Source organism: Megalobrama amblycephala, linkage group LG9, assembly GCF_018812025.1.
Source record: "Megalobrama amblycephala isolate DHTTF-2021 linkage group LG9, ASM1881202v1, whole genome shotgun sequence".
NCBI lineage: Eukaryota > Metazoa > Chordata > Actinopteri > Cypriniformes > Xenocyprididae > Megalobrama > Megalobrama amblycephala.
The window spans coordinates 6,876,101-6,887,879 of NC_063052.1; the positions used below are offsets into that span (position 1 = coordinate 6,876,101).

General features: G+C 37.7%; 1 long non-coding RNA gene across 1 annotated transcript; it reads left to right on the forward strand.

Annotated features, from left to right (window-relative positions):
- Window positions 1-212: 212 nt before the first annotated feature.
- LOC125274886 lies at window positions 213-11,076 on the forward strand. The gene is made up of 3 exons (XR_007186333.1): window positions 213-323; window positions 427-626; window positions 10,103-11,076. It is a non-coding gene; the product is annotated as an uncharacterized LOC125274886 (long non-coding RNA).
- Window positions 11,077-11,779: the final 703 nt, after the last annotated feature.

Sequence of the window (11,779 nt, forward strand, 5' to 3'; positions counted from 1 at the left end):
AACCAGAACACCATCAGTGTTAATAGAAAAGTCATGTTGGGTGAGATCAAGGGATTTAGGGCCTACTAACAGAATTTCATTTTTTTTCCATATTCAACTTTAAGTAGTTTTGAGCCATCCATATTTTGAGATCATGTAAGCAAGATGTTAAAGAAGAGGGAGGATAAACAGAATTAGGTTGTAAAGTAAAATAAATTTGTGTGTCGTCAGCATAACTGTGGAAATTAAAGCCATGGCGCCAGATGATCTGACCTAGGGGAAGTGTGTAGATTAAAAATAAAAGTGGACCAAGGACAGATCCTTGAGGCACTCCACGGGAAAAGGTGACAGAATGAGAATTGAATTTGTCAGTACTAATGAACTGCTGCCTGTCTGTGAGATATGAACTTAGTCATTGTAAAACTGTTTCTGAAATGCCGATTGCAGACAAATGGGACAGAAGTGGCATCCTTCCTCAGAAATGGCAGACGCTGTCAAAAGCTGAACTCAGGTCCAAAAAGGACCAGAAGGCTGAGGACACCAGAATCAGAGGCGAGGAGGATGTCATTCACCACTTTCACAAGAGCAGTCTCTGTACTGTGGAGGGGGCGAAAATTGAATTTACATACTACTACAGGCTTCTACAGGTATTTTCAACTTCGTAATTTTGCCAAAACGAATTTCTAATAATTAAATTATTACTATATTTAAAGTGTATGTATATATATATATCAGAGATCGCGTTAACCGAAAATTATCCATCATTGACGGAATTTTCTGAAGGCCGTCCATCATTTTGACAGATTACACTGAGGGTGATCTATTGTAAATTGTAACTGTAATTCACACCCCTGTCCAGTTGGTGGCGAGTGCGCTCCAATGTAGCAGCAGAGCACTGGATCCAGAACAAAAACTGAAACTGGCACGAATCTTTTGCTATGCGTTTGATAACGCACAGGCGAGTACCCAGAAGCTACAACTCTCTATCACGCCACATTAAAGAGCGCCAAAATGGTATTTATTGCTTGAATTTCTTAATGAAATGGACAGAATTTGAAATCTGAGACTGTGTTTCATATCAAAAGCAACACAAAGCTTTAAGCTTATTGTGATTTATTAGATGGGAGGTGCACTACTGTTTATTCATCAACTGAAAACAGCTTACCAAAAGATCCACTGGGATTTACGAATCGATATTGGTCTTATGAATGTGACCAAAACAGCAAGGAGACATTTTAATTGTTTATTAATAAAGTAATGTTTTCTGAATAAATGTCGGCTGCAAAGATGAAGTTAACATTACTGACTCTCATCATCTCCTCATAGTGGACGCGCCTAGAGAGAGAACGCACATTTCATTCGGTTTAGCCTACATAATCAGAGTAGCCTATTTCTTTTCCTTTTGAATTATTTCGTTTTCGTTAAAGTAGATATTTAAATCTTTCTATAGATATATTTCTCATGTCTGTGAGTCAAGCAGCTGCTGAGTTTTTCATTTAACCTGTAAGACGCGCTCCAGTTCACGCGCCAGTGATCGCGCCCGCGCCTCCATGTCACGATTAAATTGCCTGCTATATTTGCTTCTTATTTATTAAATCCAGGCAGTTGGTTGATGAAACATTGATTAAAATTAAGATACAATTTTTACAAAATGAAATTCATTTTAAAGAAAGGCTTTCTACAAAACAAAACTTAATGAAGTGGTCAAAATCATGTCTGACCCGCTCCATGTCTCCCGACATATTGCGCATCTTATGATGCATCTTACTCACGCTCTTCATTTTTCATAATCAAATAGATGAATTTAAAACATAACATAGGACTATTTAAACAAATATGAAACTACGTTTTCTTTAAAGGCTACAACACGTAGCCTATAGTATAGTACAGAGAAATTTCATGTTAAAGTAAAAGTTACGCAGTCTAATCTGTTAATCTGTTCTTCAAAATAAATGGATAAGCCTATATCGTCCTGTAGGTTCATAATTAAAAATGAAAATGTGAACAAAAATTAAAGCAATTAAATGTGTTATTATAATTAAAATATGAAAATGACGGGTAACAGTAGATTATGACGGAATTTTTACAACCCTGTCCGTCAAAATGACGGACAATGTTAAAGTCTAGCGCAACCTCTGATATATATATATATTACTACTATACTATTTCATGTGTGTGTGATAGTGCTGTCCAGGCTCTGTCAACTCTCCATTTGTTTGCCCAGACTCCACAGGTGGTACAAATGACCTTTCATCTGTTTCCCCTTTCGCTTCTCTATTTTCCACTCCCACTCTTCATAATACCATTAACCTGTCCGTCCTCAAAAGGATCACTGTAATTTACTTTCTATTATTAAATTCTACTGATGCAAAGCAAAGCGAATAAGTTGCCGATTTTAATGAGGTTGTTGTTGTGAATGTGTCCGTATACCGTATATATATAAAGAAGGGTCTTTTAGAGTAGACAAGTGTTTGCTGAGGAGGAAAATGTGAAGTATGAAGCTTTGAAATCATTTAACATCACCGGCACAAAAGCAACGTGACAAATTCTACCAAACTAAGTATCTACAAACCCAGCTGAAGGCCAAACATCACAGTGCATTTAAAAAATATTTTAATAGCCTTGAAATACTCAAGTATCTCTTGGGTAAACAAAATTAATTCAAGGTGGATGAGCCAGCTTGTGTCTCAATTAAGAAAGCTAAATAAGCCTAAATAATGAAATGAACTTTAATCACTAAATGGAAAAATGAAAACTAATGATAAATAGTATTGCAAAAAAACATCAGTTTGTAAATCTGATTAATATGTTGACCCTCTTTAACCAAGCGTTTCTTTTCAGGCACATCTTGTACAAAGAAAGAGAAACGTTTTCTTCTGTTTCACCAGTGACACTAATAAAAACCACACACTATATCTGTGCACTTGCCAAGAAAGGAAGAAACTTTAGGATTATTTATTTGTTTTCCAAAGGAAACCAGCACTCACCAGTGTGAGGTCTGAGTCATGCTGGCTGTTTATTTGTAATGGGATCCTTTTTCAACACTGTATTATATTTCATCTCTCCCAGCGCACAGCTCATCTGAAGAGTTGCCCCATCACTGACACAGTATGCAACATGCGTAGCTGGTTCCGATTTGATCCTTAAAGTCAGCATGAAATGAAAATTCACCCTATCTATTTTCTAAATGCTACAGATCTTATTGTGAACAATGTATCTGTGCATGTTTCTTTTTTTATGTTTTGACCTCATAATGTTAAAGGATTAGTTGACTTCAGAATTAAAATTTCCTGATAATTTACTCAGCACCATGTCATCCAAGCTGTTTGTCTTTCTTTCTTCAGTCGAAAAGAAATTAAGGTTTTTGAGGAAAACATTCCAGGATTTTCTCCATATAGTGGACTTCAACAGCTACCAACAATTTGAAGCTCTACACGATCCCAAACGAGGAATAAGGGTCTTATCTAGCAAAACAATCAGCAAAAAAACACGTGACCTTTCCAACGTGATTACGTAATGTTGAAGTCCACTATATGGAGAAAAATCCTTGAATTTTTTCCTCAAAAACCTTAATTTCTTTTTGACTGAAGAAAGAAAGACAAACATCTTGGATGACATGGGGGTGAGTAAATTATCAGGAAATTTTAATTCTGAAGTGAACTAATCCTTTAAATGAAAATGGACCTTCTGGGGAAATGACAACTTCTCTCTGGTGAAGTATGCAGGATCATTTAGGCTGGATAAACCACTGTCCCTTCAAACTCACCTTCCACTTTTGATCTCAAAATCCAATCAAAAACCGATGCATATGTAGATCCCATCATTTTTATATCTTTTTTTGTTGATCCATTCTGTCACTTACAGAAGAAAAGATCTGTCGCTACTTCCGTTTCATTGCGACTTTAATACCGATGACCCCCTCAAATGCTGTTTTCCTTTCAGAGATCTGTGTTACTTTTGCAGGGAATGGCAAAAAGAAAGAGTATCTACTTACGCAGAGATTCAAATCTCTAAAGCACAGCTGTTTTCCCTTTCGGAAAACATCTTGATCCATTTTAGTCTTCTGGTAACCGTGGATGTTTCTTGATCACATCTATTGTGTTTTCTGAGGGAGAGAGACACAAATAACACGATTCTGGTACTGTTCTGTACACCTATACAATACAGTAAGCCCATTGTATTAAAACACACTGTCATAGAGATCTCTGCCATGTAGGGTTCTTTCAGGTAATTGCTCCCCTATTAGTTTCTGCCCAGTGCATCTGACAGATATGAATTGGATCTTGCCATGCAACCCGCTGATTAATGACATTTAAAATGGGGTCTTAATTGTTGGGGAAAAGAGTGAGGTGAAGGAGAGGAGTGATGTTCCTATCCACACACCTGTGATTAGAGAGCGTGAGGTGCGTTTGTGTCTGCCCTCCTCCACACATATAGGACGGATGACCCTGGGGGGAGGCGCGGAGCTCCATGCGGCCTCGGTTGGGCCGAGAGGACGAAGAAGCGGAATTAATACCGTGTGTGATTTAGTGCGCACATCTGCGGTGCGCTGCGAAAGAGGAATTCTATTAGTGCGCACACGCGGCCATAATTAACCTGATGCTATGCACAGCTGGCCACCTCTGCTCCGAGTGTGGGTGGCACGGCGGCAGTGCTAAATCAATCTGCGCTAATTGCAGTGCCCTTCTGCATTCCGCCACGACGCCCGTGCCACCATCGTCTGCGGTCAGTAGGCTGTATTTCCCTCCTCACATCCTTTGAATTGAAGTGGACCACCAGAACATTCTCTGAGATGATTGAAGTGTCGTCGTCTGAAACTGTGACTCCATATCAGTTTCCTGGAGGGCCGAGACACTCCATCATTTAGTCTAATAATCAATTGTGCTTGTTCAATCTGCAACGCACCCAGTGCCAGGAATAGTTTAGTCATTATTAAAGCCTGAGCCAGTTTTGATGCCGCAGTTAACGTCGAATGAAGAAATGTTACTCACCGGCTTGTCTGAATTCTAAAGTGATGTAATTTCCTTGAACGCACTACTTGAAATTTCTCCGGCCTGTGTCAACAATATTTATAACTTTCAAAATGAAACACAACAGGAAGTCTTGATATGTGAACAGATGATCATGCCATACCTTGCTGTGTGAATCATCAGCGAAAATTGACGGAGCGTATCACCGACCTATATGATTCTTTGAATCCACACAGTTTGATAAACATCACATAGGCGACCATGATTCATTCATTTGGCGCATCCTATTACGTCAGAGAGCAATCAAATGAAATGCTCCTTGAGACATTATAGCGCTCATAAAACCTCTCATCTCATTAGCCCGGCTCACTAACGGCACGGAATATTCATATGTGATTTTACGGAGCACACGTGGATGGAAAGCGAATGGGGTGACGTGAGACGCACCTCTATCAATCACTCATCTTCCTAACGTGGCAACGTCGGCTCTGACCTTCCTGTGACAGTTTCTGCTCCGATTGAGTCTTTCAGCGTTATTATCGAAAGGGCCTCGTTAGCCATTATCCCGAGGGGGGAGGAAGGTACAGGAAGAAATAAAGACATTTGGTGGAGGTCGACCCCATCCTCACACGCCTGTGATGGAGCTATGGATTAAACAGCTGGAGGGGGATCCCAGGGGGCCACTGAGAGAGACATTCTGCACTACAGCAGTAAAAATCCATCACACATATTTCAATTGCCCTGGCAGCATTAATAGACACTGCTGTTCTTTAATATTTGATGAACTGGCTGGTTGGACCATCCAACGGCGAGAAGAAAAGGGTAATCAAGAAAAAGGTAATAGAGAAGTGAGAGTGGTCTTGTCATCCATTTTTAATCCTGACAGGGGTGAGGGGTAAATAAAACGGAGAACACAGCTACATGCACAGACGATTGTGTTTTCCATTCATGCATAGCTTTAGCATCATATTTTATGTTTTATATATATATATATATATATATATATATATATATATATATATATATATATATATATATATATAATATGTGTGTGTGTGTATTCACTGTATAAAACGGTTAGTTCCCGATAAAACACGGCTATGACCGCTTCACCCAACTGTTCTTTGTATCACTACACAACACTCTTAGCAACCACTCTTAGCAGCGTAAACTGTTTGTTCTCAATTGATATTGTTCATTGAAGCTTACTGTATTCTGTAGAAGAGTATTGTGAGAAAGAGACCAAGTGAGCGAGTTTATTACCTGCATTCAGATTTAGCATTTTCCTTCAGGTCAGTCCTGTGTTCATAATAAAAAATCTGTTTAAATGTCCGCTGCAATATCTTGTCCTTTTAACAGTTAAGGGGTTTTCCCGTGACTGACAGCACTAGTCAAAGCATTTGTCAGTTGTGTCTTGTTCTGTGTTCACAACAATTCAGTATTTCAAGTCTTCGCTACTGACTGACACACTCATAAAGACAGCCTTTGCTGCCATCTAATGGCATAATAATGTAACTTCTGTTGCTGGTCACAGTCAGGGACTATTTTTTTCTGGCGGAAGGAAGGCTTTTAGTAAAAGTTATATATTTATATTATCTTAATATTTGTATTGTGTGATAACCTTTTTATAAAAGCAATAAGGTGCTGTATCGTGAATAAGTCACGGCTGAAGGGGGTTGCAGGCACTCCACTTTGCGTCGTGCCTAACAATGCCCTTCACCCTATTCACGATACAGCACAGCTTCTCGTACCTTATATATATGTAATATAAAGATTAAAATATTTGTTGATATTCATTTTGAGTGTTGGGGGTAACGCATTACAAGTAACTTGAGTTACGTAATCAGATTACTTTTTCAAGTAACTAGTAAAGTAACGCATTACTTTTTCAATTTACAACAATATATCTAAGTTACTTTTTCAAATAAGTAACGCAAGTTACTTTTTCACATTTATTGACTGACATGTTGAGAGAAATAAAGTGCAGAGGTGTTGTGTGCGCTGTGTAAGCATGATGGTTGTTGTAGTTCTAGACTAAATGTGAACATACATTTACTCATCTCACTTGCACGAAAACATTCAGTATTCCTCAAAATGAATAAAAACAGTGAAATGCAATCTCAGAATTTTTGCAAACCTGTAATAATTAACTACATTAAATTACACTAATATACTTTATGTATTTAATCTCAATTATTAACCGATGTCTTTGCTGCTGACCTTCAGTATACCTAATTCAACCATACTAATAAGCAGAAATACTTTAGATTAGATTTAGAAATAAGAACTAGAACTTCCTTCTTCTGTATCCTATTCTTCTTTAATCCAGAATGGCAGCACAGCTGAAAGGTTTGTTTGAGCTGCGCCCTCTACTGTACAGGTGTAAATATGCTTTTCCTTCGGCCTGAGGCTTATTCATTTCACTTTTGGTGTGAAAGGGCCTTTTTGCCAAAAATATAACTTTTTTGTTGTTATTAAAAAACAAACAAGCCCAGCCCCAGTGAGAAAAAGTAACGCAAAAGTAATGTAATGCATTACTTTTCATAAAAAGTAACGAAGTAACGCAATTAGTTACTTTTTTAGGGAGTAACACAGTATTGTAATGCATTACTTTTAAAAGTAACTTTCCCCAACACTGTTCATTTTACATGTTTTACACTCACACGTTGTACAGTACGAATATATGACAGTCATCACATGGAATAAAAATGTCTGAACTAAGATACGAGACCATTTCTATTTTTCCAGAGTCTAATAATTTCCATGTTTCTGTCATTGCTTTCAGCCTGCCAGGCTTTTTTTTCTTACATGTAACTGCTGCAATTAGGGAAAGAGCAAACAAGGTGCTGGCGAGGACCCGTGTCTACATATGGAACCCATTCTATCCCTGTATGCCGTGCCTGTATACGCTTCACAAACGCTTGCGTCCATTTGCTGAAATTTGTCAAAACTAATATGGAATCAAATTGATTAAAACGTTAACACATGTTCAAAATATCCAGTCGGCTAATCCACATGCAAATGGTGGCTTGTAATTGTAGGCAGGACAGCAGAGTACACTTTAGAGTTGTTCGTTCTTGACATTGAAGGATGAAAGCCGTGTGACATTTTGAACCACACAAGTATCATCCTCTGGGTTGTAAATGGAAGTGTGCAGTATTTACACATGAAGAAAGAGGCACTTGTGAAAGAATGTTGTAGTGTTACTGTTTGTCAATTAGCTTTGAGGCTATCTATATGCTAGCTTACTCCGTAAAAACAGTTGTATGTACTCATATGAAATGTACACTTTTTCTCGAAAATCTTATGGATTGAAACATTTACTCGTCTCAGACGAGGGTGTCTCTAATATTTGTCCAATAAAATAGAATGAAAATGTTGCTTATACTGCCTGCTTATGGCTAGCAATAGCAAATATCAATCATGCATCTTGGTTCACAGCTTTGACGTAAACTAAAGGCTATTGGCTGTTTTAAAAAGATGTGATGTCTCAATAGGCAATACATCAACAACAGAAGAAAAAAAAAGTTGTTTTGTGAAGTGATATAATGGGATTTTTACGAGAAGAGATTTTGCACATGCTAACCGTGCTTCAGTTTTATATTTGTCATAATTCAACCGTGTTAGCCATCAAACAAAAGTCTCTTGAGTGCCTATTGTGTCTCCAGTCGATCAGTGCATCCAAAACCGCCCAGTTTCATAAAACATGTAACTAAATTCTGCATTTCTTACGAAACAGGCTCTTGTTTCTTTGTCGGTAATGTTCCTTGAAGACCATTACGCCATGTGTGCTGATGGACACAGTTGTTATTGCATCAGTCTGCGTATTGGTATGTCACTGGAGGCCTGTAGTCTTGTTCACTCTCCCACTGCGTGTATCCGTGATGCAGCTCAGCCTCTGGGAGAGCTTCACAGAATCGGCCTTTCAGGGAGTGTTTATGTAAACCAGGGCAAATTATTCCACCAATTACAGGGTCGCCAGGGTCAGCGCAGCTTGGAAGGAAGCACGGAATCCAGGCCGGGCCGGGCCGTGCGTAGAGGAGTTCAAAACATCTGCTGTGAGGGTAAAGATTGGAATAGAAGCTGGAAACTTTCCATGGCTAAACAGCCAACCCACATGAAGATGTTTTACTTTTTAACTGATAAATCATAGAGGAGGAAGATTTGCCAAAGTAATGACAAACTGGCTGATTTTGATTCCAGGTGAGATCGGGAGGGGACACAAAGAAAGAAAAGACAAGAAGAATAAAGGAAATGGGGGAAGTGTGGGAACAAAGAAAGTGATACTCCCGAGGAATTCACTAAGAATGAATTACAACCTCCAATAGCACTGTTTTAGCACTTGATTTACTAAAGCAAGAAACACTGCAAACATGTCTAAAAAATTCAATTTACACGGCAAAATTCCCAGTCTTATGGTTCAGATCTGAATGCTAAAATTACCAAAGGTACGCTTTTCTACGCCACACATGAATATAATTGATAGAATGTTCAGCATGATCCATATAAAGTAAGGAATTCTGTTTACTGCCTGCTTTCAGTGGGCGATAATAGCGCAACATTAATTGCTACAGGCAAATAGTGCCTTATAGTTCATAAAGCAACTGATTTACATAGAAATGAGATGTAAGAGCTGAAAAGAATAGCATTTTATTTTAATATGGACTGGTTAAATCAGTGTTTCTGTTAGTACACAATTAAACAAATGGAAAACAATCTATAACCAAAATTTTAAGTAAATAACTAGGAAAAACTATGATTAAACAAATACTTTTTATAACTCCACGACTAAGTAAAATAAAATTGCCCATTAAACAGATTCCTTTGTTTAGCTATAAATCCTTTGCAACCCACCTCAAACGTGAAAATGGCACTAGATAACAATATGACATTGTGTTAACATCGTTAAACACGTTCAATTGACACCAGTATGTCCATAAAATGAAACTAGAAAACTATAGTAACATTTAAGTAACAAAAACTAAATTGAAAGGGCAAATTGAGGGTTACACTAAATTGTGGCTGCTTTTGTGAATACGTAAAAATGACACAACTGAATTCGCCTTTCTGTTCAAGTGTAATGATTGGTTTCTCACTGCTTCGGTGCTTATCTCCGTCTCTCTTTTACTCTTTTCTCTTTTGCTCCCTCTCAGCAGCGCAAGGGGAAAATGTGAGAACCAGATGTGAAGCCTTGACTGCAGATGTGCTCGCTTAGAGGCCAAGAAAAAGCTAATCTCAGGACCTCGGAAACGCACACTCACAAACCCTCACGAACAGACGCCGAGGCAAGGAGCATCTCTGAGGCAATACTTCATTTTGAATAATTCATTTAGGAAATGATAATAGCACTGCACTGCTGTCTAATAAAGAGCGTCAGTCTCTCGTTAAAACCAGATTCTGCTCACCACATTTTAGCCGCTTCCAGGAATCATAGGAATGAGAGATACTGTGTGCTCCTTTATTTACTTAGCAGATGATAACCTCTTACCACACACTCTCTCAACAGAGTTTAAAACATGCTCTCTTCTCTCCCGCAAACAGCCTAATGGGTTTAAATGCTCTCAAATATTAATGCCTGTCCTTCAGACGCTACAAGCCAAGCCCATTATTATAACAAGCAGTGGCCTGGCAGACTGGGACGATGCAGACAGGGAACTCACTGTTAATGAAATGAATGCGAACGGTAAAGTTACGAAGGGTGTGTAGCTCTGGCGTTTTTCCGATAGCTGTATAGCTGTGAATTTTAAATCCTGTTTGTTTCTAATGTCAACATAGTTTATGGGAGTTTTGCCCTCTCGGTGGAGAGAGATGATCTTGTTTTATAATTGTTTAAAAGAGAATCAAACACGTTTTAATTATTATTACTATTGTGGATAGAAAATAATTGCTATATATTTGATTTTACACCAGAAATGTTTACCCTCCTCGCACTGTATCCTTTATATGACTTGTCAGAGTCTGTAAAATTTGTTGTTGTCATGACAATCCATGTATGTCTTCCTTTGTTTCAGTTATTGAAACAATAATTCAATTATTCATCAGGCAAAAGCAAAATCAGATTATAGCTCCCGTAAAATTTCTGGAATGACTGATTGTGATTGGTAAATTGTGCTATTTTGTGGTCAAATATTTTAGTAATGGCACTAAACCGTATAATCCAGTGCTTGTCCCAGGCAACCAATTTCCTAAAATAAGTTTATTTTTATTTTCATTATTATTATTTTCTGTGTGCACTGTAAAAAAAATCCCAGTAAAATTTACGATTAAAAAACCAGCGTTGCCAGAACTTACAGTAGCAACGTAAAAAAAAATCTGTTAAATTTACGGTAAAATAACGTTTTTCATTAACTGATATGTTAATTTACCAACCTAATGAAGTACTAATATCTGTTTTGTACCTTTATAATACACTGAAAGTCACCAAACACAGTGGTGATAAGAGTCACATGATGAATCAAAGTTCATCACAAGCAGATTTTCCACAAGCTGAGAAGAACAACACTAACATATAGAAGGTGCACACAGTGTCATTCACACACACACTAAACACCATCATGGTAACATGCATGAAATTTTAAAAATGCAATAAACATTAATTTAACAACATTAGATGTAACATAAAACCCTAATGTACATAACTGATTAGAAAAATATGAGAAAAACTAAGAAGAAACAGAGTTATTTTAACGGAAATATATCAAATGTGAAGTGTCACGCAGGGAATTGTGAGAATTTCAATTTACGGTTTTTCACTGTAAATTTTACAATGAATTGTTATTTTTCACTTCCAAAAACTGTGAATTTAACGGTATTTTACCGTAAAATTACAT